The sequence below is a fragment of the Haliotis asinina genome, chromosome 8, assembly GCF_037392515.1.
Source record: "Haliotis asinina isolate JCU_RB_2024 chromosome 8, JCU_Hal_asi_v2, whole genome shotgun sequence".
NCBI lineage: Eukaryota > Metazoa > Mollusca > Gastropoda > Lepetellida > Haliotidae > Haliotis > Haliotis asinina.
In genome coordinates this window covers 60,320,021-60,346,158 of record NC_090287.1, presented here as the reverse complement: position 1 = coordinate 60,346,158, position 26,138 = coordinate 60,320,021, and the positions used below count along the sequence as shown (strand labels likewise).

Below are 26,138 nucleotides of genomic sequence, written 5' to 3'. Positions count from 1 at the left end.
TTATGTAGCTGTGCCTTCAAAGTTAGCTAAATAATGTCTCATCTTCTTCATCCTTTCCATCTATTTGTGATTGGTTTGATTCCTCCTAACAAACCAGCATCCTTTCCATGTATATGTAAACACAACAACATGACTCTCACTTCCAGTCATCCATGACGGAACCATGCTAACCTCTCCCTGGGTTGTCATGGTAATTACAAACACCTGCTTCAATGGAACTGGCTTTATTATCACATTATCTCCCAAGCAAGACTCACTTGGAGTGATGGCCTACTTTCTTAGTTGCGTCAACATGAAAGGTGTGATTGACTGGTATCTCGCTGTCCAACCTCTTGTCAATGGCTCAGGACGACACAAATACACCTAATGTTCATTTGAACTCAGTGCATCATAGTAACACTGTATAATTTTAGCCACTGTTGCCATATATAGAGCAGTAACGAGGCAATCTGCATGAGAATTAATCAATATCCACTGCATGCATCGTTAAGTGTACAGACATTGAACATCATACAGGTAGCCAGCACTGTATAGAGTCAGGCATGGCACAGGACATGTTTACCTTTCTGCCATATCCATTTAACTGTCTGTCTGTCTGTCTGTCTGGTTAAAGAGAGTCTCATTTGAAAGGACACAACAAGAATTCATTATGACTGACATGACTGTGGGCAAAGAGTTAAAAACAAACACTGGGACCAATTATGCTCAGAACCTGACTGTCCTATTTAAAGTATACACTGACTTGGATTCCCTATCAGTGAGTGAGTGAGTATAGTTTTACGCTGCTTGTAGCAATACTGCAGCAGGGACATCAGAAATGGGCTTCCCATTCTGTACCCATATGGGGAATCAAAACTGTGTCCTCAGCCTGATAAGCATACATTGTGGTCCCCTATCAAAATGCATCATACCAGAAACATAGCAATGTTAGAAGGACTGAATAAGGTGACACAATAAGGTGACAAACTGATCTCAAATCTATTCTGAACAGTGCTAATCCTGATTTATTCAATGTCGCCACTGTCACAGAATATGGAATCCAATTACCATTTGACTTATATACTATACGAACTGTATCTAAATTCATCAATATTTCACAAAAATCACCTTTTGCGAGACTAAACAGAATGAACTCCTCATGTCACCTCTGACCTTATTCCTGACAATCTGGCTAGATCAAATCATTGATGTATTTATTCAGAAAATACAAATTAAGTTTGTTCAAATACCAATAAATTGGACTGGGCAACTGTTCTATACTAGTTTAATTATTCTTATTATCTACAACTCATCAGCATCATGAGACTATGGCAGTTCTGACTCATTTGAGAGACGCGATCTCAAAGTCATCAGTTGGGCACTTACAATAAGTTCAGCTGTGTTTACTCATAGAGACACCTGTTCATACCTAGCTTGCAAGACCACAATTCCACTTAGTCAGTGGGTTATATTAGAGTTCACTGTTACAGAGTCTGTACAGGTGAAACCAATTTCACTTTACTACGAATGAATGACTGTCCTCACTTTATGGCGAAACCTCCAGATCTCATGGTAGGAACCTTTGCAACGCAGTGTTGATTCAACACGTAGACAAGGTCATCAGCCTTTCATGTGCCCATTTGGAGTGTCTGCTCCATATTTAATAACTTCAGTAGAACATATACTTCAGTTATACAGTATGGTTCAAAATTATTGAGAATAGCTAAAGCATTTCATATTATTAAACGAGAACAAATCAGATAAAATTGAATGTATTGTGAAAGTGAACTGACCTTTTCATGTTGTGTAGGTAACAATTTAATATTTTATCAAGTCTCCTTGAGCTTCACGGCACAGTCTAAGACGGGTAGGCATACTTCCTATCAGAGAGGTTAGTGTCTCGTGAGTTATGCTGTCCCAGTATCGGACCACTTCTCTCTTCATGTCTTCAATTTTTGTCAACCCCTTTTGATTCACACTTTCCTTCATCATCCCCCAAATGTTCTCAATGGGATTTAAGTCAGGACTATATGCATGAAATGGTAATGCAGTCACATTTTTCTCCTGAAACCACTGCTTGGCATGTTTTGCGGTGTGTTTAGGATCATTATCTTGCTGCAAAATCCAGTCATTTCCATAAAACACATGTGCACTTGGAAGCAGAAAATTATCTAATATGTTAGTGTAGCGTTGACTTGTCAGATTTCCCTCAAACACACACAGCGGGGTCGTTCCTAATAAGGATATCCCTCCCCATACATGAAACTTTGGGCTGTATTTAGGTCGTCGATACAACGGTGCTGACGCAGACTGTCCATATTTTCACATTATTGGGATATACCCATATTGAGCTTTCATCAGTAAAAATCACATTTTCCCAGTCAAAGTTTTCATGTGCCAAACACCACTCAACACGCCTGTCTTTATGTTCTTGTTTCATGAGAGGAGAAGGAATTCCAGTCTTTTTCTCCCATCCAAGATCAATCAAATTTCTTCTAACTGTAGATTTTGATACAACTGTTGATCCCCTTTCTATCATTTCATACTTGATGTTGGAGATGCTTGCCCTTTGCTTTTTAGACGCTAAAATTCCCAGCCGGACGCGATCTGAGAAGTCCAATTTTCTGGGTCTCCCTGCTCCTTTCTGGTGCCCCAAATCCTTTCCCTCTTTAAAATTCTTCCTAATCCTATACACAGTACAAAGTGGAGTTCCTGTTCTCTCTGCCAATGTATTTACATCATCAATTCCTTGATTACACAACTCAAAAATCAACCTTGTTTTATCTTCAGCAGACATTGTTGACAGTGCTGAGGAAAATGACGTCTGCTACAAATTCAGGGGAGGTAACTCTAATTGTACTATACTCAGTAGGCCAAGATGTGTTACCTCCCTTATACCATTACTTAGTTTTAAGTATCAGTGAATCAGTTGAGGTGTTAGGATAGCTCAAAGTAAGAAGAAAAATTCTCAATAATTATGAACCAGACTATATATCTGACACTCAGACAATACTCTAAACTAATTTGAGTGAGTTTAGTTTTACGACACATCAATATTCCAGCTGTATGGCAGTGGCATGTAAATAAACAAGTCTGGGCCAGACGATCCAATCATTAACAGCATGACCATCAAGCTGCACAGTTTTTGAACATATGACATGTGTCAACCAAGTCAGCGAGTCTGACAATCTGATCGAGTTAGTCGTCCGTTACAACAAGCATGGGTCAATGGATCAATTCTAATGCAGACCTTCACAGGACTTTTTTTAGATGACGTTTTGTACACTTCATTCATTCCACATCAGAAATGTATAGTTAATTCATCAGTAATTCATATGACATTCCTATAATCTGCAATGTTTTTACCTGAACTTGAGGGTTGAGTTATCTCTATTCAAACTTCTTCCGAAATACGGAACAATATGAACAAATAAACAGGCTACCGTTCAGCATGCTACTAAGTAAGCAAAGTTTCAAGCCACTTTTGGCACTATTGTCACAGCAGAGGACACCAGAAACGGACAATGTACCCATGTGGGGAATCAAACCATAATCTGTGGTGTGGTGAGCTAACACTTTCACCACAATGCTACTCCATTTCCTCCAATGATTAAAATCATTCACGTACGTAAATGCACCGTAATGTCACCACAGACCTCATCAATGGTGTAAGATTAATAATCAACGATAGGTCATGAGTGACCAATGGGTATTATCCCAGATTTTGTGAACATGTACAGAATTTATTCAAGTTGTCAGGAAAGTAGAGCTTCAACATCAATCTGACAATGTATCAGACACTTGTTAAAGTACTATTGTACAACTTATTAACATTAACAGTGGGAGGTTGGATTAACAGTGCTTGGCACTGTGTTGAGGCTGGGTTTTCTGGAGCGTGTCTATCTTTTATGTTAAACTCTGTCAGTTTTAACTACATGAACTACTTCAAAAGGCTGGTTCCCTGTGTCCAGTCTGAGATACAAGGCAGCCTGAGTCATGTCACAAGTATGCTAATTACCACACACGGCAATTAGTCTCCCTATGTAAACTGTGGCTGGAACATATAGACCCCAGCACCACCAGGACTGACAATTCACAGTGCCACTGCACTTGATCATTTCACTGACACATGTTCATACATCATATTCAATGTCAGGAGAATCAACAAGTACTTAGTGTTTAGATCCACAGGGAATAAATGTTCACTGTCAAACACACATGTAATCAAATGTGACCTAGAATCATATAACCTAGATTAACTTCATTAGATAAGCACCTGAAGGATTCAAGGTCATAAAAACTGACACAGCACTGAGGATCACCTGCATATATAGGTTATCACAGACCTACATTGAACAAAGGCATTAATAATAAAAACTAAAAAATACAAAAAGAACTATCATCAAAATCGTTTGCATGGAAGAGAACTGAGACAGTGATATGTAGGCAGTGTTGTGTAGGCTGTATAATAAAGACAGATATAACATAAGGTGTTATAATGAGTGACTTAGAGATATAAAACAGTGTTATAGACCAGTGACATAAAGACAGATATATAGTGATATGTAGATCATGTTATATAGGCTACATAATATAAATAGATATAATATAAAGTGTTATAATGTCGTGATTTAGTGATATAACACAGTACTGTAGGGCACTGATTTAATGGCAGTTATATATAGGCAGTGAAATACACAGGCAATGGTACACAGACAGTGATAAAAGGCAATGATATATACAAGTGGGGGTATATAAACACTGATATAATACAATGATATATACAAGAGAGGATATACAGACAGTGAACAGTGAAATACACAGGCAATGGTACAGTGATAAAAGGCAATGATATATACAATTGGCGGTATATAGACACTGATATAATACAGTGATATATACAAGAGGGGAAAAACAGACAGTGAAATACACAGGCAATGGTACACAGACAGTGATAAAAGGCAATGATATATACAAGAGGGGATACATAGACAGAGATATAATACGATGATACATACAAGAGGGGATATACAGACAGTGAAATACACAGGCAATGGTGCACAGACAGTGATTAAAGGCAACGATATATATATGGGGCTATATAAAAAGTGGCATAAGGCAATGGTACACAGACAGTGACATACAGTTGTTGTTTTTACCTACCTAGGCAGTCCTACAATGGCAAACTCTATCACTCCCTAATGATGCACATCATAAGCATATGGAGAAAGCATTCAAGAGATTTCACTTCCTGCCTCTCCATGCGTCAAAGGTCAACTGTTACACATTGACAGTGCCATTATCTAATTAATAAGTACATAAATCTTGTTAAGCATTGGGACAAATATAGCTGAAGAACACAAGCCCTGCACATGTAATCTGAAGCCTGTCATTGTTGAGACAAATCCAATCAATCAGAGAGATCTTAGATCGTACTTGTTCACAACAACATACTTCATGATCCTGTATTGTCGAGTTGGTGAAATTTGTCATGTGACTAGTGGACCGGAACCAGCCTTATGATCACATAACATTGTCATGGTTATCGCTACTTGACGGCAACTACTTGTCACCATGAGATATTATCTTCCTCTGAGAGTGATCTCTTCACAACTAATAAACAAACTACAAGTTTGTCATATCCTCAGCTCATATTATATTCATACAAGGATGTCCTTTAAGAATCTGATTTGTCCATAACTGGTAATGTGTGACTTCTGGCCTGAAATAAAAACACTTTGTATGACCTTATAATCTGAGTCCAGGCTGTCTAACAGGACATTAACCACAATACCTTCCATTGCACTCAGCCCTTTCTCCACTGCACATGTCCCAAAAGGAAGCAAATCAGATTCAGAATCTGCCAGTTCAATGGGGTAACTTTTTTACTAACATTTAAATGGAGTTATTTGTTTTCCTCAAATTGTTCAGAGAATACACATTAGTCAACCTCTCATTCGGATCATATTGATTTAATCACAGTAAGCTGTGCTTTAGGAATTGAACTTCTCTCCATTGTCACTGCGACTGTTCGCTCCTCCATATTGACTGCCATTTGAAATGGATCTGGATCATTATTTTATCTGCCTACCTTATTATTAATCATGATTTTTTTGTTGTTATTGTTCCAGGTCCAGTAATAAAAGTATGTGGTCAGAAAACAATCTGGAAATGCTCACTGAGAATTGGATTTTCCTTCACAACAGTGGTGCATGTACTGTTGAGTCCAAACTGAGCATCAGCTCAGGTGTATGTCAGGGTCTTTACAACAATGAAGTCTAGACCAGACAATCTAGTGACTGATAACATGAATGACACATGATCCCTGGGTATGATGACACACCATCAATTTGTGAGTGAGTGAGTGAGTATGGTTTTGCACCACTTTAAGTATTCCAGCAAATCACTAAACACAAGCAAATGGACTACACACTATTATCCATTGGGAAATTGAACCTGTATCTTCAGCATGATAAATATCCGGTAACAACTAGGCTACGTTAAATCATGAAAGTCTTCTGACAAAACACACACGTTAATACTTCATAAATGCCAAAACAAAAGATGTTTTCTTAATGTCAAATATATTTAAAACAGAGGTCCCTTAATTCAATACAATAATATCCAGTATCCACATCTAACGGACCCCCACACCCCATCCCTCCTATCAGTTCTATCATGCTAACGACTTTCATTCTCAAAAGGATTGTTTCAGGGTTTTAAACAGACTTTGAAGAAAAGAGAGTCATGGTGTTTCAAAGTTTACGAGTCATGAATTTTTTTAGTGTAATCTACATTTGTGTATATCAAATAGCATGAGTTTTGCCCAGATTTTATTGTTTTATGTTGTATTGCCGTTCAAATGTTAACGGAAGTTAATAAATAGTTTATTTTTTGACAGTTTGAATAAATTATATCAAAATCCATTATACTTGAGACCATGAACAAACATTCATGCTTGTGATTTATTCACTATAGCATACAGTTCTTAACATGAATTGAGAGAAAAATCTAAATTAATCAAGACTATGAAAACTATCACTGTTAGCTTAACAAATCACGTTTATTGAACTGAATTCTGGTGGTCAGTCATAAAACTTGCATCAAGCTTGACTCATATATTATTTTGAGAGTCTTTCACAAAATTGTTGCATCAAATATGCAGGAATCATATCACAAAAAATCCTGTTTCTTATTTCAAAATTTAATCTCTAAAAGAGACACTTGTAAACAGAACATGTCAGTAAATGGATTATATCAATCTGAAAGACTGTATGAATGCTCTTGACACCTGTCAGGCCAACTGTTGGTTTCCTGCAAGGTGGTCTGCTTGCCCTAATAGCTCACTATTATCATTCCCGATGCACCTATATTCACCAGGGATGATCTGTGAAAGACTGGACTCTCACGGCCTCATGCTGGGGAATTACGTCATATTATCACCCATGACACACAATCAAATGCTTTTATTTAACTGTGTTGTCATGATGTCTCTTATGTCACCTGACAACAAAATCACCATCTCACAGAGTTTACAAAAATGCATATGCTGTACAAGTGTTTTGAAAAGGAACTTATTCAGTGGTGCTGTGACTTGATACATATCGCATTAAAAACATTACAATATGATAGATACACATTTTATTGACTAAATGTCCCCCAAATGAATAAAGGAAATTGTTGATATTTTGAAACAGTTATTGTTTATACATTTCCTTTCTGATCTTGATGGCTTTTTTCACACGAATGACCTTCTCCCGCAATAAAAAAGCAAACAGACATTGATAAAAAATCTATCCCAATCAACCTTCAACTATGAACTTTAACAAATAAATATCGAGTGCACACAGTACAACTGTACATACATACTAGGTCATAAGTACAGGAGCACCATCAGTCCAACCAACAATGGACATCGGTCTAATGTTGTACAAGTATGTGGAACTTAGCTGGAGACAAAAGTACATTATTATTTTTTGCATGGTCCATCCTAAACCTTGCTGTACATTAACCTGAAGGCACAACAATGACATATTATCTTCCTAAAAACTGGCTTTAATAAATATGAAAAGATGGACAAAAACATAACAACCTTGAATCATATCAACTTATAGATATTGTTGTCATTTTAAAACAGTATTTATTTTTGACTTACAGTGCAGGGACCAGGATGTTTCCAATAGAAATCCCATCCTAGAATTCAATCCTACTGAGTTTTAAGAGCAGCAGGTGACTGTCATCCAAGGTCAGCCCACTTGCGCCAAACAGAGCTTGTATTACTATGACGGAAATACTTGAAGCAGTTTGTTCCAATACTATATACACTGTGAGTCTGTTGGTCACAGCTTGGCATCTCCCACACTGATAGGCAGCCCTCAATATAAGGACAAAACAAATATCTTCCACAATACAAGGGCGTGTGACATACATGCTGTTTGTTTGTTATCATTTACACTAAATCTCATGAATTATTGAAAATGACATAACTTACAGCATAACCACTTTAGGGTTTAGGGATTGAAATTATTAGTGCCATCCCACTGATGGCACATCTAAAATTGAAATGGCACAGTTAAATTCTTACCAGCGTGCCTTGATGGCACACTTGAAAGTGCATTAAAGCATGTTTTCACCATATTGTCTTTTCATGGTTTTAAGTGACATTATGAACAAGGACTAATGATAAATATACACGTCAGACAGCAAGCTAAAGATCAATGTCTTTTCAAAGTTTGAGGGCAGAAAATATACCAAAATACATACCTACCATTGTTTTATTACTCATGATTTAGTAGTGAATGTTACAACATTTATAATTCACTTCAAGTCATATAATGATTTGAAGTTCAGTTTAATACACCATGAATCTATGGTACACCTGAAACTAAAATGGTACACTTACATTACCAAGACAGTGCCCATGAGGCATGCTTGAAAAAAACTTAATTTCAATCCCTGCAGTAACACAGATGGAGAAAATGTACAAGTGGAACTCACCTGTAACAAGGGTAATAGGTACATTAGTTAGTGAGTGAATTTGGTTCTATGCTACTGTAAGCAATATCCCAGCAATGTCACAGGAGGACACCAGAAATGGGATTCACAAAATGTAACCATATGGGGAATCAAACCCCGGTCTTCAGTGCGACAAGCAAATGCTTTAACCACTAGCCTACCTGACCACCTCCACAGGTACATCTGACATTAACTGTATGATGAACTGGCATAAAACTATTATGAATCTACCTATTGGTATTACAAGCTGCCTGGTCACAAGATGGCCTCTGTAAACAATACCCACTTGAACATCCCAATCTTTCAAGCCTCCACTATGAAGTAGCCACTTACACCGAGACAGATGACAAACTGATAGGTGTATATGCCTCTACTGATAGGGCGCTCATCTGACCTGCCTTATCTCTTCCGTTGTATGTTACTGGATCCCATTACATCAGTCAAACACTTTTGGGCTTCCTACGTTAGTCAAACATTCCTACAGCCAAACAAGCATTAGGTTTCTACATCTGTCAGAGCTTTATATAAAACACAGTACTAACGGAAGTCTTCATCTAGCATTGTGTTTAGTGGGCTTCTACAAATGCAAGTTAAACACTATTTACACGCTGAAGTCAAACTGTGAACTACATGGCTTCCTACAGTCAAACACTGTAAAACACAGTCAAACACTATACAACATTGGTTCCTGGCCTCACACAGTGTACAAGGCTGCCTGAGATGAAATAGTATACAACAACGCATCCTCTGATCAATAGTGTACAACATGGCTTCCTCAGATCAAACACTGTGCAACATTCGTTTCTGGGATCAAACAGTGTAGAATATGACTTCCTGGATCAAACAGTGTACAGCATTGGTTCCTGGAAACAAATAGTGTACAACATGGCTTCCAGGGATCAAACAGTTTACAACACCTCTTCCTGGGTCAAACAGTGTACAACACTGGCTTTTGAGATCAAACAGTGTACAACACTGGCTTTGGGGATCAAAAAGTGTGCATTATGGCTTCCTGAATCAAAGTGTACAATATGGCTTCCGGGGATCAAACATGGCTTCCTGTATTATTTTTAGGTGCATATCAGTGTATACATCTGGAAGTTGTGACAGGTACCAAAAGGCAGCTTAAATCCTACAAGGATATTAAATGAACATATGTATACTTCTGTTAACAGAGGGATTGTATTCTTCATTTATTGCCTGCAGTAAATGGAAATCATTTTTCTAAAAATAACCTTTTGCTGCCATATCTCAGTCTGACCTTTAGATGTAAAAAAACTAAACAAACAGAACACAATGAAACATTCAACTCAAAAGTAGTCCAAGAACACACTATTTATCATTTTAATACATTGTATTATAAGTCAATCAATTATGGCCAAGACAGATCAAATGCAATCAAATGAAATAAACTAGTGCTTCCTCACTTCTTTCCTAATGTTCAGGTATTTGTTTGTGCAACTGCATTAGTCTTTTTCTATAGAGCAAAACACCCAAACTGTTCCTTGAAAGGTAACTCTGACCCATATGGTGATGGAAGCAGCCTACTGACCTATTTGGACAAGGTGTTCTCACCTGTTCATGAAACTGTTCATTTATACTGACAGTTGATGGGGCCACCATCACGTGGACATATATACTACCAGTCATAACACAGCCATATCTTTCAGTGCCACCCTTTGATATAGTCAGTTTGAACAGAGTCAACACCAAAGGTTCTGAAAATAACACAGTGGCAATGATTACTAGTAATCAATGGTGATAATTGTTTCTTGGGCTGTAACAAGCTGACAACAATGCTTACCAGCTGCTGGTGCAAGGAATTGATTGACTCTCAAGGCTGTGTCATGACATCACGCAACACCGAAATAACTTGGTGTCCGCATGATACAGGTGTCAACCAATTTTGTTGAATTGCAAAATTATTAAAAATATTCTGTCTCAGTCAGTTTCAGTGTGGATTTGTTATGGAAAAAAACAACAACACATGGCTACATGAGGTTGAGGTTGATATAATGACGTAGAGGTTGATTTCATGAGATGTTTGATATCATGAGGTTGAGGCTGATAACATTAGTTGGCGTTGACAGCATGAGGGTGAGGTTGATATGAATAGGCTGTGTTGATATCATGAGGTTGAGGCTGATATGATGGGGTTGATATCATGAGGTTGAGGATGATAAAATAAGTTGGCGTGGACAGCATGAGTTTGAGGCTGATATCAATAGGCTGTGTTGATATCATGAGGCTGAGGATGATATGAGGTTGAAGTTGATGAGATACCCTATCAGTGCAGGATAACACAAAGTGCGACATGACACACTTTGAAACCACCTAATTACACTTTCATTTCATTCTTGCAGTTAGCTATCTAATTTAAAACAGTCTGTACATGCCAAACCAGGAGACTGACAGGAAGTCACACACTTAACCTAGTAGTGGCTTGGTAATTTTGTGATAATGCATCAAATGATTACTTTACACGGTTTGATCGGCTAATAGATCGTTAGAAGTCCACAATAAATAGCATACAACAGTACAAGTCAACAATTATATCAACACTGAGTGTGAGTTGATACAACATCCACGTACGATTTATAACCTCCCAGTGATGCCACATGATTGCTGTCCAGTCAGGTACCAGTCTGTATCTCACAAACATAATATCCCAAAGTTCCTACCTAAACAAGATGATATTACAACATCACAGTCAATGACACTGAACAGGAGGCATACACAAAACGATGTAAAACCAAAGAAAAATTTGCTTTTACAACAATAGATTTTGGTATGTCTTTAATGAGTAACAATAACATGATAAAAATCATCAAAAGTGTCTCATAACTTGTACCATTTAATCTAAATACCATTTAACCCTAAATCACAACTGATATCTCCCTTCCAAACTGACTAACAATCAGCAGAGATGCAAAGTCACTTTTCTCTGACAACCATGCTGACAATGACAATCTAATAGTTGAATCAGCAGGTAGAAAATCTTCAGTTCCAATATATCACAATGATATTGAGTTCCAATACACTTGAGTTCCAATATATCACAATGTCTATCTTAGTAAAAATACCTGTATTACAATATAATCTTTTTCCAATACACAGCGTTAGCATCTGCCTTGCAACTACAGGGTGTGTGGAAGATTCAAAGCATGCCACCAGGAAGATAATAAATGATATTCCATCTTCCTGCCCATAACACTGATCAGGAAGTTTGGCAAGTATGTTAGACATGTTTGCCCCTTAGTGGATAACATTACATATCACTCATCTCCATGACATGCCACACTTCCCTTTCATGAAGCATGGCTCTGAGTGAGTGAGTGAGTGAGCGAGTGAGCGAGTGAGATCATCATCATCTTTATATAGCATCAATATCCAGTTGAGCTGCTCGAATTTTACTTATTTTCAAGAAAACAGTTTGGGTAAGGGCTTTACATCTAGCCCTGTGGTCTGGTTGACATTTTCATACCCTGATTGTGCATCATACCATGAGATGTCACATATTTTCAATGACACACACATTGTCTATTATTATACAAGATAAAGGAAGCATTGAAAACAGCAAACAATTGCTTGCTAAACTTCAGCACTTACAATCAAGCCACTTGCTAGCTGAGTTCACTTCAATATCAAACCAAAATGGCGCTGACACCAAATTTAGTTTGACAGCAGAATGAGAAATTCTTGACTGAATCAACTTGTAAGCAAACACAGCTTAACATGCTAAGTAAGCTCTGTATCTTCAAAAGTGTCATTATTGATAAAATATTCATTAATATCATCCGGCCTCTTCTATATAGGGGTGGAGGGGTAGCCCAGTAGTTAAAAGCCTGGGTTCAATTCCCCTCATGAGTACAATGTGTCCCTAGCCATGATATTGCTGGAATATTGTTCAAAGCTGGTTAAGCCATACTCACTCACTCATCTTCTAGCAACGTCGTTGCATCAAAATTTTATGAGTGCAAGTTGCTGCATATCCCGGACGAGCAGTGAACAATTCAGTCAAAGCATCCAAGATGTTGCATACGAAGCTAGAGATGCGTTATATAGCATGATGAGTTGTCCCAAACTTCAAGGAGAGAGACATCACTGCAATACCAGACATAGACACATTCGTACCAGGAAATGCAAATATGTACATATGCATGGGATGTATGACAATAAATATTTGGGTTAGCTTGTCATGTTAGTGGTTTGTGTGACCAAAACAACTCTTCATGGTGGTCCACATAAAATACTTTCTAGGGGGCAACACTGAGATTCCAACTCAACTTGAACACAAGGACCATTCTGTGACTTCACCAAGCCTTGAATATTAAATTTAAAAAAAATTAGAGTGCATTAAACAACATACTTTAGTCCATTGTGCTGCAAAACATAGCTTCTATTGAAGAACATATTGAAGACCCTGCATCACATGGGGAGCTGGGTTTGGAGCCATTCACTGGACAATATCTGTACCAAGTTTACTGGGTGAATCTCTTTGAACATGTAAATAAGGTGGCCTGATCAGTAGGTCTGTGGTATGAATCCCATAACCAGACTGCTACAGGGCTCCTACAGCTGTGATTATATTGAAATACTTCCCTGAACTATGGGACTGTCTTAGCACACATAAACATACTGATAGATTTCTTTCATCTCGTATCTATCATTTTAGATTATTAAGCTAAAAGCAAAGTTAAAATATAGACGGGTCTTGAAGTCCTTTCTGGTTTTTGGTTCAGATACAGTATGTAAATCATGGACCCAAATTCTTTCAGTTTTACTACTGCAATTATGACAAACCCCTCAATTTCAAACTAAAATCAAGTGCAAATATATACACATGAAAATACAACAACAAAGTGTGTTTTGCACAGTGAGTGAAATTCTGGAAATAAATAAATGCTTGTACTTTCATGTGTTCCATTATTCATTTCAATGAGCCAAGAGATGAATGAGTGAATGACTAGTTATACTATCACCTTCACTCATCATACATAGTTTTAATAAAGACAAAGGCACAGGTTGATAATGTAAATAGCATCTTCCCTTGTGAGGCTGTGGGACAGTGTTATATCCCCTTCAGCAATATTCAAACAATATCATGGTTCAGAGCACCAGAACAGGACTTCACAATTTGTACCAATGGGAATTAAACCTGGCCCTTTGCTCTGTTCAAAGAACATCTTAACCACTAGGCTCCCAACACTGGCACTGCCTCAATCTACCCTTGGGTTTGTGATTCAGAGATGTCCCGAAAACCCATGGTGGTTATATCACAACCTTGAAGAAAACACAGAATGCACTCCATTGTAGTTCATCACCTCTCATAAGCGAAAAAACAAAATTGCATGAGGCAACTTACCTGCAGAAGCCACTTACCTCAAGAACTCTTTTATCAGACAATAGGAAATGTTCATGTGAAACACAGTAATCCCATCCCAAGAACACCTCCACATGTCATGGAAAGACAACTCTCACTGAAGTGAACGCCTACTGACACAAGACCAACGAGGAGGCGTTACAACACAGGGAACTGCTCATACAGGGAACCAGAGGGTTGGGTTTCAGGTGTTATGTCAACAGGAAAGATAGCTATCAAATTATATGACATCTGTGTATGTGTGTGTGTAACAACACACCAGCTTTGTGTCAGCTGAACACATGACTTGACAAGCTACATATTTCCATCTATGTAAAATCAGGTGCTGTAGTCATACAAGTATCACAAACAAGTGTCAATGGACTTTCAATTTAATTGTTATTCACAGAAATGAAATTGATAGTTCCGTGACTGACTGGCCAATCATTACCCTCCAACTGAGCTGAATGACAGTTGGTGAAAACATCCTTCAGGATGTACGCTTATCATGGTCTAATAAATCTGCCCTACTCAACATGAGTTCAAAATGTTTCCTCCACATTACAATCTATTTGCTTTTAAACATTATTGCATCATCTGTTTTTGGTTTGTTCAAGAGTTGCCCACAAAGCATAAACACTCAATACTCAGCAAATACTCAATTAGGAGAAACCCATTCAGTGATGGATGTTACAAGCAGCAATTTATGGTATCTTTAAACTTTCCGCTGTATCCAGACTATCTCTCACAGCTTGCACAGGTTTCACTGGACCTGCTCTAAGCTGAAACCCCAATCCACCAGATTAAAGCATACAGTTTTACATCGATAATGGGGTACAGAAGAGAATCTGGTTTTATGTCATCTTGAATAAGTATATATCAGTTAAATCTTGATATTGAACGACATGGAATTGATGCAAATCTTGGACATTTACAACTTAGTGAGTGAAACAATCGGAACAAGAATCGGGATGTACGTATGCACGGACATACATTAGACGTCGCTGAATACAAAGTCAAGGCAGAGCGGGGGACAACAAACACAAATTCAAACCCATGATGCGATGTTTGTTATATATATAGGATATAACTTGTACAGCTTTAAACAGCACCTGAGGACCTAGTGATGCACTTGATGTCCAGGGAAAATGATGTTCATCTGCAAGCTATCCTTAAAGGCCTTTCAAGAGCTGAACATCAGTTTAAACTTCAATTTTTTTTACCAGCATAACTTGTGATTCTGAATAACATACTGTCACACAAGTCTTCACGGACATACATGTGAGTATTGTCAGGTCATTATAGCAGTTATTGCTGTCCCGTCTGTAACACCCTGTGTTAGTCATGCCACAGTTGACAGGTATTCATAAACATATGTACTTACATTGTTATCAGGTTTAGAATTCTTGCATCCATCAACATCGTCAGCTATTATTCTGTGTTTCAGGAAGAGATTTCTCTCTCACACAGCAGGGACTGTTGACTTTCGTTTAAAAAAGGATACTATGCAGACATTATGATCTGCAAATATGTGCAGTGATAATAACAGTCAGGCTCTTAGCTGCCAATATCCAACAGTATGGATCCCAAACGCAATACCTATACTGAAATTGTCAAGATAAAGCCTTATGAATTACAATACAGCTTATCAACTTTCAGTGTTTCTTCTTAAGGAATAATTTGTCTTTCTGATATGCATTTAAAAGAACAACTTGTTTTGTTGCCTGCTGGTTGCCACTCTCAGCCAAATTCCAGCTATATGATGGCAGTTTGTAAATAACTAAGCCTGGACTAGACAATCCAGTGATTAAATCCAGTGAGTATTAGTGAGTGAGTGAGTTTAGTTTTACGCCACACTCAGCAATATTCCAGCTATATGGCAGCAGTCTGTAAATAATCGAGTCTGGACCAGACAATCCAGTGATCAACAACATGAGCATCGATCTGTGCAATTGGGAACCCATGACATATGTCAACCAAGTCAGCGAGCCTGACCACCCGATCCCCTTAGTTGCCTCTTACGACAAGCTGAGTCGCCTTTTATGGCAAACATGGGTTGCTGAAGGTCTATTCAACCCTGGGACCTTCACTGATCCAGTGAGTATTAAGCTACACTGTTGGGATATGATGACAGGAATCAATCATGTCATTCTGACCACCTGGTCCTCTTACTTACCTCTTAAAAGAGTCATATTCATAAGTTTTAAACAGCTGTACAGCTGTATTATAGCATTCAAGACTTGACACAGTGACACATCCTCTATTATAGTACTGCTTTCACCTATAATCTATAAGTTGCACAGGCTGAATTTTTCTGATGACTGACTCTAATCATTACCGCATGAATATTTCCATGAATGTACCATGAGTTACATTTGTATCTCTAACCCACTTCTATTTGATGTAAATATACCCATGGAAACAAATAAAGGAAGATATGAATGTATAATTGTTCCTTTTTTTTTTTTCCATATTTCTTCACAAGGTATGCAATGCACTGTGGGTGGAAATAAATAAAGGAACACTTGTGCTTTCATATGCTGCCTTTAGGGCTGCACAATGTAACTGGACTGCCAGTATTTACAGGTTCAGACTTGATACGCTAATCGAAAACAGTTATTCTGACATGTATTGGAAAACTTTGGAACACTCAGTAATCTTTGCATATTTCAGTTTTTCACATCGGAAGTCATGCATTTGCTGTAAAATGGCAACCCCCGACAACAAACATTTTATTGTGGTGCCAAAATACTAGGGCAATGGCTTTAGCATTTTGGATTGAACCAGCATTGACGTTACATTGTTCTTTTCCTTGTTTCAATTGTACCAAATACTTTTTTACATTTTTATTTTGTCATTACAAAAGATCATTAAAGCTTAATCAAGCCTTGAAAACATGACACAAATACAGTACTTCAGCATCTTCACAAAAGCAACCGTACTGTGAAGGTCTTACACATGACAGTAACAACACAACAGAAACAGTAGTTCAGTATCAACACTACTGGTGTAAAGGTACAGTGATAGTTTGATAATTACCTTCACACATTACCTCTTCATATCATTGACCCAATCATAAAGCTTAAATACATCCACTTAATACCTGACCCAGTCATGGCCTAGGAGGTTGTTGGGAGTACTGGAAAGTGCATTCTGTTCATTATAAATTAGTAATTTGTTGATGGAAATCCACATCCCTTCAAGACGGGTGTGTTTTGGAAAGGAAGAGTGTAAGATTAAAATTAAGCATCCATTTGTTTTCATTACATTTTGTACTACTGACAGAGTGGCACGTTAAGCATTGATAATTTTCTGGTCACATACAGTGTGCAAAATGGCCACTGGCCCACAAGCCTCTGGCTAGTAAAAATCCACTGGGGTCAGTAAATCTCCATAGTCACTGGTCTGATTGGCTACAGTGAATCTTCATGTGGTCATTTGGTAAATATAACACTTTCTCCTACATGTTAAGCTATAAGACATTTTTAAATCAAGCAAGATTATGGCCTGATAAATATGTCCATCATATTATAGCCACTTAATTTGGTGCAACCCATGTCTACATTCAAATTTCGGGCTAGAGAATTATTTGGTGGGCTAGTAACTTTCAAGTAAAGCTGGCCTGATTGGCTAGCAAATGTCGGAAACTATTTTACACAATGCTCACTGATGTACCCCCAAGACTCCAAACAGCTGTGACAGATTGATACACCTTCTAAAAGTTTCAGAGTGAATGTACAATGGCAGAGCGTATTTATTATGTGTTAAAACTTCAAAAATTCAAGTTCTTAGGACTGACCCTAAATTATGGAGGGTGGGTGGATTATAGACAAGTTTGACGATGTACCTGGGAAAAAACAACAGTAAAAGAATTACACCTGTAGTGGCAAGTTGTCTATTAAACACAGTATAACACCATGACGAAAGTCATATGGTACTTACAGTATCACAACTTTATAACATGGTCTGAAATATAAATAGACATGGCACTAGAAAAGTTAAACCAAATGTACTTCCAACCATCATCAAGTATTAAATATATTTGGTCTACTACTGAACTTCAAAATAAATTACATATATACCTTTTTGAAACCAGGAATAAGTCACGTTTATTAGAAGGGACAAAAGTACACACCTGCTTCAAGCCTTGTCTGCTGTTGGGTATATCCAAACACATTCACACTACCTTCACTGACTGTGGCAACTGTTGACAGTATCCTGTTGTCAGTGAAAGTCTAACACATGACAGACTCTGCCGAAAAGGTGGGGCTTACACATAATAGTCACAAATCAGACATAGTAGAGGGCATCACATCCTGCCTGTACTCCAGGGATATACACACTGACCCAAGTTTATCTTTTTGCTGGTGGGACTATTTAAACATGAACCACAACAGAAAATAGATCCTTATCAATCATATGAGTGACGAGTTTTCATTTCTGAATCACACCTGTGTCTTGTGGACAGGATCCCCTTGGGAGGTACCCTAAGAATATCTCCATACACACCTCTCTCGCTATAACACTAATCATCACTCTCTCACACACAGCAGCCTCAGTATAAGACAGATCACCATGATCATACGCACCAGCCTCAATATAACACTGATCATTACTCTCAAAGACAGGAGACTCGGTATAATGCTGATCACTGCACTGAAGAATTGAAGTCTCAGTAAAATACAGATCATAACTTTCACACACACAAGCCTCAGTATAACACTGATCATTACTTTCTAACACAGCAACCTTGGTATAACGCTGATCATCATATTGAAGAAATGGAGTTTCACTTAAATACATATCATGACTCTTACACACACCTGCCTCACTATAACACAGACCATCACTCTCACACAAAGCGACCTCCTTATAACACTGATCATCTAAAAATGACATATCATTCTCCATATTACACTAATCATAACAAAATTACATCAACCAAAAGGTACAGGTAGAGGGCCTTTTCATTATGACAACAAAGGAGGACTAAGGGACTGCAAGTTCAGTCTAGTCTATACAACAATCTGAAAAAGACAGAATCCGAGTTGGACAGAGTGCACTGTACACATCTGTCGCAATATAACACTAATCCTCACTTTCATACATGAAAGTCATGCAACAACAGTTAAAGCACTGAATCTTTTTAAAAATGGAACTTTTTCCACTCATACAAACATCATGGTGATTTCCATTTGGGAAACAATAATTTAAAAACTGAACTGAAAAAGCACTTGACAGTAGAAATATTTGAAAACATTTCGCTCTCTATAAGGAAATATCCGTGCAAAGCAACATATAAACGTCATGAGTCAAACTGCATACAAAAAAGGAATTTTTTTTTTAATAAACATGACAATGAAAGTTATTCTATTCTGTTTCCTTTAATACCAAAACACACCTAGTTGTAATTAAACAAAATATAATCTACTCCAACAATCCTTAGAAAAGTCCAAACCTAAAGCTTGATTAATATGTGTGTTGCTCTGTTGCTTTGGGTTACAAAGCTGTAAGACATGTGGCAAGGGCTATAACTGAGCACACAGTGTCTGTGAAACTGTCACTCAGGTGGCAGCACTTATCACACTGAAGCCGCACTTTACACATCAAAAAACTGTTTCCCACAACACTAATATGCATCTCATCTTTATCAAGCTATACAATAAAACTGATTTCAAAAACAGATATACAACCTTGCATATCCAGTCTTACTGAGAATACAACACTCATTTTTATTCACAATCTAATAATTGATAAAATCAGTTTGAACAAAAGTGCAGCAATGTTTTTTAGCAAACACAGGCTTGCATCCCTTTCTTCAATGTACTATTATACTTTGGTGAAACTTCTGCTCAATGTATGTGATCCTCACATTAATTAGAAAGTCATTTGTGACAATTAGAATTTGCCCTTATGCTACCTGCCACTGCATTTGTAATTAACTGAGTTATGTTAACACGTCACACTTTGTGACTCATCAACTACTGACATCCATCAAACTATTTTTCATACCCTTCAGGTTCTTCCTGGCCTCTCAGAAGACCAACAACATGGATGGTTTACATGGTACAGACAGGGTTCATTGTCACCTAGCTTTTGTCTGAAGCTTGTCAAATAATCAACACCGTTAACACACTGCATCCTCATGTGCAGTAATCCTAGGAAGGGCAACTTTGTTAACAAAGCTGAGTTTACATTTAGGTTAATTAATTTCACAGGTTCAAAGCATAAAATGGAATAAACAACTATATGAAAGACAATATTAATTAACAGAAAAAAACACATGTACAAAAACTGTTTAGGAAAAGGAAAAATATGCAATGTAATTAATCACAAAGTAAATGGTACAATTAGTCAGAAACGAGGTCAATTATGCTAGTATGAATTTTAGAAGCAAAGCAGAATGTGCAGTTAATAAGAAACAAGAGAAATGTTTCATTAATTAATAAGATTGAGTGAGTGACTCATTACATAGCTTTTAGTAATATTCAAGCAATATTTCTGGGACACCAGAAATGCGCTTCAAACAATGTCCCATGAAGTGAATGGATTGTCAATGTGACAAGTGAACCAAAACCCCCACCCCTAATTAATAAGCAAAAAAAAAAGAGAATGTTAAAACATGTCATGAAAATCAAGATAAGTGTGTAAATTACTGATTGGAAACACAAAAGAACGTCGACAATACATTTTTCAAAGATACAAATCAACTTTATCATGAAGTTTGAAAGGAGAATGAAAGTGCACAAAAGAAAGACGAAGGATCAACGGCACAGATTAACGGTGACAAGTATACACAGGTTATATATCGTATGAACTGTGACACACCATTACTTCATAATTCCATATCAATCAATCTGTGTTCTCATTACCATGAATGGTTGATCAGTGCTATATAGTATTTATATTACTCTTCAACTGGTCAATACAGATCATATTACACAGAGAACCTTAAACAAACTGTGTAGGTTACGTAACTCATTGCTAACACAAGAGGACTGCCACTATCTCATAGTTGAACTCCAAAAAAGGAACATGGGGGATTATGATACAAGTACTTCCATGAAATAATGATAAAAGCCTGTTGAACACGGTGAGCTGAGATGAAATAGGGTTGAAAATGGTGTTAAAGATTATTGCAATCCAGTGACCTGCTTTTACATGTGTGAGGTTAGTTTTATACCATTGGGGCACCATGCTGCATTTTACATGGATACTCATTCACAGGGTGAGACAGTCTTACAGGGTTTTTAGCAATATTACAGCAATATCAACCAGGACACCAGAGGGCTTTACACATGGTAAATATGTAGGGAATCAAACCCAGGTATTTGATGTGACAAGCAAACCCTTTAACCTACTGGCTACCCCACCTCTTCACACCCATTCAGGCGCAGTATACCAATGGCAAGATGATGACCCTTGTTGTATCCCCTTTATGACTAGTACCAGGCAAGGTAACAACATGCACCATCTGGTAACAGTTTTATGGGTAACCACCAATCTACCATCGTAACTATAATGGAGACTAGGTGTGATGAACAAAGTCAGCTTCAGGACACACCAAAGAAGACTGCTTACAAACATGATTGCTCATTGTAACTCAGCCAGTCGAGTCCAAGGCATAGAAGATTCAGATCTCACTCTACATAGATATCTTATGTTCTCAGTACTTAATCCCACATCCCTTTAGTTCAGTCTTTAAATGATGAGGCAAAGAATGACATGAGAGGTATCTTGAAGAGAAAAATACATAATTTACACTTCTTTGAGATGACAAGACACTATGACATAACACAGGTGTCTTTAAAGGGTAACAAAAGTGAAAAAATGGTTTTGATTATGTCAATACTCCCAAATACATAAAGTCACTTTCTGAGAGACAGCAATACATAAACTTTACACCAAATGGAAAAAGGTTTTATAAAAGCACCCTTTAATCAGTTTCAAAAACAAACCTATGTTAGGGTGTGGCCAAAAGTTACCAGAGCCGCCATGTGCGACAAACACTTCTGTTATGATGCAGATAACAGAAATCACAAAATTAAGTTGCATAGTAAAGGATTCTATTTTTCTTTTTAATACAATTAATTGTATTACAATATGCTATTTTATCATTGAATAATGTACGAAAACATTAGATGTAAATGAAACTCTACAGATTAAAATATCACAAAATCTTTGCATATGTTCTTAACCTAGTATACTAAAAAAACGATTGCAATACATATCGTTTGAAAATCATATTGCCATTTAGTGGTGTACTGGTAATACCATGCAGTGCTGACATGGACAACGCAAAATGTGAATAGATACTCTCAAACACCAGTCCATCCAGTGCAGATCTAACGGTGTGGCTGTTCTGTAAATTCTTCAATAATAACATATTGCATACACTGTTGTTTGACCTTGACATTGTGATGATTTAAGTACTTGCTACTGTCAGCCACTAGATTTTATTGGCAAACATCTGCTTGGGTACAATAAAACACCTGCTACCCTCAGTCATGTTCCACACCTGTCAGGGATTAATCCCCAGAGAGACAACTGAAGGAATCTTGTTACTAATTCTGGGCTTAAGTTGTGGGTAATCAAACAGTTAAGCAGTTGAAAAAGCCACAAAATGAGATTAATAAATCTGAGGTGGAAGTAGGCAGACAGATTGGGGGCTCATGTTAACCCTGACTGATCACATCAGTACAGGGTGTGGATTTACCTTATCACTTGTATCTGTCTGTTTTACACTTGTTCCATTTTCCAAATCTGTTTTTGGTCAAACATTTGTGATTGTGCCGAGTATGAAAATTTGCCAACTGGCTATATTTAGTTTACATTCTCTTAACATGTATTAGTCAAAGCATTACAAAATATGCATGTCTTTAAGGTGATGACACAAAGCATGATAATATAAAGGTGCCTTTAAGCTAAGGAAACAAAGTATGATACGATAGTGACCTGACACTAAGACATGTGAATGATGGTATGACGTGACCTGATACTGACACACATGACCTGATACAGAGACATGGGAGCTGATGCTGAGACACATGACTTGATATTGATGTATGTGACCTGATACTGAGGCATGTGACCTGATGCTGAGACAAGTGACCTGACATTGATGTATGTGACATGATGCTAAGGCATGTGATCGGATGTTGAGGTTAATATGATACTAAGATATATGAGAGGGCATTTAGGGAAGTGACATGGCACTGAGGTTAGTGACTGGTGTAGAGGTTAGAGATGTGATGCTAAAGTATGAGACATTGTGTTCAGGTACGTGACATGGTGTTCAGGCATGAGATCTGGTGTTCAGGTATGTGACCTGATGCTAAGGTATGTGACCTGATGTTCAGGTATGACACCTGGTAATTCGGCATGAGGCCTGGTGTAGAGGTTAGTGACCTGAAGAACTTCAAAGACCAATGTTGTGGCATGTCACTGTTTGTCCTGACCGGTGACAGCTAATGATGTGTCATTGCTCTACAGGTTTCTGGTAGTCAGGATTGGCTCGCACCACACAACAATTTTCACTGTCTGCTGACTCCCTCTGTAAACACTGCCTGCCCTGCTTGTCGCACTGGTGTGAGACAGGCATCACATGGACATTTCACCTTGTCCCTGTCAAACAACATCAATAATCAACACTGCTAATTTCTACAACACCCAACCTAACGCTGTTTTCTTTGACCACCTCAGCATCTTGTTCAGTGGATGAGGACTTGGAAGCCATCTATCACACATTATTGACATCCTGCAACCGGGCTCTCGTGTTTGTAGAACATGTCTAAATGAGTGAGGTACAGCCATTCTTAGAAGGGTGTGTAACGACATGGACAGTTGTAGTAAATCTCGCCCAATATAGTCCATGACAGCCATATTCATGAAATTACAAAGAAATTTGATTCTGCTTAATGGTGGAGAACTAATGTACACATGGCTAAATTGAGCTGTGGAGTGTATTTTTAGTTGGGTGTACCTAAAGATAGCCATTGTCTGGGCCAAAGGTGTATAAAATCAATTATGTTAAAGATACTGCTGCTAATCCCAGCAATCATATGTGAAGGTTCCCACTGTCGTGTGTCTGGTGATTGACTTCACAGTCCCTACGCACACAGCTGCCCTGCACACACAGACGTACTGTGAGTGACTTTACAGTCTGTTTACCCACACAGATTTCCTCATAGCTACACACAGACATAATGCTACTGTCCTTGATCACATAATATGTAGGCAATATAAACAGTATTATCACTGATCATTCAAAATGACTGATATCAACAGTGAGTGATTGAGTGAGTGAGCACTGTTCCATGTCACTTACAGCAATATCACAGCAGGGGTCACCAGAAATGGGCTTCACACATTATACCCATGTGGAGAATCGAACCCAGGTCTGTTGCAGGATGAGTGTACTCATTTACACTAGACTACTCCTTTGCCCCGATACAAAAGAAAAACAACAGATTTGTCAAGTTCAAAGCCACCAAGGTCATCAACACAGCAGGTAGCTTCCACTTATCAATACATCAGACAATACCACCATTACAACAACCCAAGCATAGAAAAACTCCACCACAGTTAAACATAAAACATTCATACAAATGGCCATTTCAACCCTTTCCAGAACCAGCTCTAAACAAAGTTAATTGTGATATCACTCTGTGACCTGTCAGTTCACAACAAAAACTGTTTTGTCACCACACAGTCGTAAGTATGTTACTCAAAGTACTTCCACAAGCTACTGGACATTTGTTTATCTGTCTGAGTGAATACATGTTGTGATTCTGATTACCCGAACTACCCTTGAAGTGGTATGAATACAATGAGCTTCTAGATACCTTTGTTTTTTTCACTGACATTCTGATACAGAAAGTCACCATAATGGCTGCAAGCATCATCGAATAAACAATTACACATTGATAATTGTGTTATTAATGCACAGTTTACTTCTAACAAAATGTACAAAAATTAATCCTATGTACCTATCCTAATGAGGTGTAATCGTAACCTTAATTTTGTTGTATTTGGCCCTGTAAGAAAGCCCCCTTTCTGTGAATTAAGTGCAATCACGCATTCAACACAAAACACAAAATACCAAATCTAAAATTGAAAATATCAGTTATATAGCTATATGCAAATATTATTTGCTTGTTCTATGTCCCATTTGAATTGAACTTAGCTACTATGCTTTCCAAAAAGATGTTCTATTACAGAATGACATAACATAGTATAAATATGATTAAATTGACAGAACATTTGTTATTCCTTAAAAACGTTCTACGAATTATTCTTTGAATTCTCAAGTCTTATCACGTGTGCATGGCTTGATAAATTACAAATTCTAACAGACAAATTTGTGATTAATTCTTCCTGTTCAAATTAACAGACTGATTATGATACTTCCTTGTGTAGAGACATTTGTCAGATCATTCATAAATAAACAGTAACAATTGTGTGCATTTCTCTGTCAATAACCACATGACAGAACCAACCGCAATGGCGATCAAGCGAATCTCATCTAGTCACAAGCAAACTATTCTGCCACGAACCTTCATCTATAATGCAAACAACAACTTGGAGGATGCACAAAGGAAATGAACATTAGCAAACCAAGTGTTCACAAAACAGACCCCACTTCCCTGATGCTGGTTGATAGTCAGTATTCATTAGCGACTTCATTCGGACAAAATCAACATATGAAAACAATATTTTTTAGTGTCAAAGACACATACAGAGCAAATGATTACTAATTTTCTGTGTTTACACTGAAATAATA

At 37.6% G+C, this 26,138-nt stretch overlaps 1 protein-coding gene across 3 annotated transcripts in view; it reads right to left on the bottom strand.

Moving 5' to 3' along the window:
* LOC137294092 (ras guanyl-releasing protein 3-like) overlaps window positions 1–26,138 on the bottom strand; it is an 80,325-nt gene that overhangs the window by 50,347 nt on the left and 3,840 nt on the right. Inside the window, exon 1 of one of the 3 annotated variants that reach the window (XM_067825039.1) lies at window positions 9,226–9,368. The exons of the other annotated variants lie outside the window; for them this stretch is intronic. The gene's annotated coding sequence lies outside the window, so the exon portion shown is untranslated. Of the gene's footprint in view, window positions 1–9,225; window positions 9,369–26,138 lie in introns of those variants that run through there. 3 annotated transcript variants of the gene reach the window in all.